Source organism: Centroberyx gerrardi, chromosome 12 (genome assembly GCF_048128805.1).
Source record: "Centroberyx gerrardi isolate f3 chromosome 12, fCenGer3.hap1.cur.20231027, whole genome shotgun sequence".
Lineage (NCBI taxonomy): Eukaryota > Metazoa > Chordata > Actinopteri > Beryciformes > Berycidae > Centroberyx > Centroberyx gerrardi.
The window spans coordinates 32,192,268-32,194,767 of NC_136008.1; positions in this window are offsets into that span (position 1 = coordinate 32,192,268).

The following is a 2,500-nucleotide window of genomic DNA, read 5'->3' on the forward strand; positions in this document are numbered from 1 at the left end:
GAGGCCGAGAAGCGGGGCCACTGCCCGCGTGGTTCCCCCTCTCTGGTCTTGGGGACTTAGCCTGTTTGCAAAACCACCCCTTACCGTGTCACTCGCCCAAACACCAGAGAGGCCGAGAAGCGGGGCCACTGCCCGCGTGGTTCCCCCTCTCTGGTCTTGGGGACTTAGCCTGTTTGCAAAACCACCCCTTACCGTGTCACTCGCCCAAACACCAGAGAGGCCGAGAAGCGGGGCCACTGCCCCCGCTGTTCCCCCTCTCTGGTCCTGGGGACTTAACCCAAACACCAGAGAGGCCGAGGAGCGGGGCCCAACTCTACCCGAATTTCAACCCCTTTTTCGGACCCAGAGACCCGGGAGCGGCCCCCTATCTCCAGGCGGCTCTCCACCTCCCTTTTACCCGATTTAGAGCCCCTTCTTCGGCCACACACACCTGCTATCGGCCCCCTACCTCCAGGGGGCCCTCCACCTCACTTTTAACCCAATTTAGAGCCCCTGCTTCGGCCACACACACCTGGGAGAGGCCCCCTATCTCCAGTCGGCTCTCCACCTCCCTTTTACCCAATTTAGAGCCCCTGCTTCGGCCACACACACCTGGGAGCGGGCCCCTATCTCCAGGCGGCTCTCCACCTCCCTTTTACCCGATTTAGAGCCCCTTCTTCGGCCACACACACCTGCTATCCGCCCCCTATCTCCAGTCGGCTCTCCACCTCCCTTTTACCGGATTTGGAGCCCCTGCTTCGGCCACACACACCTGGGAGCGGGCCCCTATCTCCAGGCGGCTCTCCACCTCCCTTTTACCCGATTTAAAGCCCCTGCTTCGGCCACACACACCTGGGAGCGGGCCCCTATCTCCAGGCGGCTCTCCACCTCCCTTTTACCCGATTTAAAGCCCCTGCTTCGGCCACACACACCTGGGAGCGGGCCCCTATCTCCAGGCGGCTCTCCACTTCACTTTTAACCCAATTTAGAGCCCCTGCTTCGGCCACACACACCTGGGAGCGGGCCCCTATCTCCAGGCGGCTCTCCACCTCCCTTTTACCCGATTTAAAGCCCCTGCTTCGGCCACACACACCTGGGAGCGGGCCCCTATCTCCAGGCGGCTCTCCACCTCCCTTTTACCCGATTTAAAGCCCCTGCTTCGGCCACACACACCTGGGAGCGGCCCCCTATCTCCAGGCGGCTCTCCACCTCCCTTTTACCCGATTTAAAGCCCCTGCTTCGGCCACACACACCTGGGAGCGGGCCCCTATCTCCAGGCGGCTCTCCACTTCACTTTTAACCCAATTTAGAGCCCCTGCTTCGGCCACACACACCTGGGAGCGGGCCCCTATCTCCAGGCGGCTCTCCACCTCCCTTTTACCCGATTTAAAGCCCCTGCTTCGGCCACACACACCTGGGAGCGGGCCCCTATCTCCAGGCGGCTCTCCACCTCCCTTTTACCCGATTTAAAGCCCCTGCTTCGGCCACACACACCTGGGAGCGGCCCCCTATCTCCAGGCGGCTCTCCACCTCCCTTTTACCCGATTTAAAGCCCCTGCTTCGGCCACACACACCTGGGAGCGGGCCCCTATCTCCAGGCGGCTCTCCACCTCCCTTTTACCCGATTTAAAGCCCCTGCTTCGGCCACACACACCTGGGAGCGGGCCCCTATCTCCAGGCGGCTCTCCACTTCACTTTTAACCCAATTTAGAGCCCCTGCTTCGGCCACACACACCTGGGAGCGGGCCCCTATCTCCAGGCGGCTCTCCACCTCCCTTTTACCCGATTTAAAGCCCCTGCTTCGGCCACACACACCTGGGAGCGGGCCCCTATCTCCAGGCGGCTCTCCACCTCCCTTTTACCCGATTTAAAGCCCCTGCTTCGGCCACACACACCTGGGAGCGGCCCCCTATCTCCAGGCGGCTCTCCACCTCCCTTTTACCCGATTTAAAGCCCCTGCTTCGGCCACACACACCTGGGAGCGGGCCCCTATCTCCAGGCGGCTCTCCACCTCCCTTTTACCCGATTTAAAGCCCCTGCTTCGGCCACACACACCTGGGAGCGGGCCCCTATCTCCAGGCGGCTCTCCACTTCACTTTTAACCCAATTTAGAGCCCCTGCTTCGGCCACACACACCTGGGAGCGGGCCCCTATCTCCAGGCGGCTCTCCACCTCCCTTTTACCCGATTTAAAGCCCCTGCTTCGGCCACACACACCTGGGAGCGGGCCCCTATCTCCAGGCGGCTCTCCACCTCCCTTTTACCCGATTTAAAGCCCCTGCTTCGGCCACACACACCTGGGAGCGGCCCCCTATCTCCAGGCGGCTCTCCACCTCCCTTTTACCCGATTTAAAGCCCCTGCTTCGGCCACACACACCTGGGAGCGGGCCCCTATCTCCAGGCGGCTCTCCACCTCCCTTTTACCCGATTTAAAGCCCCTGCTTCGGCCACACACACCTGGGAGCGGGCCCCTATCTCCAGGCGGCTCTCCACTTCACTTTTAACCCAATTTAGAGCCCCTG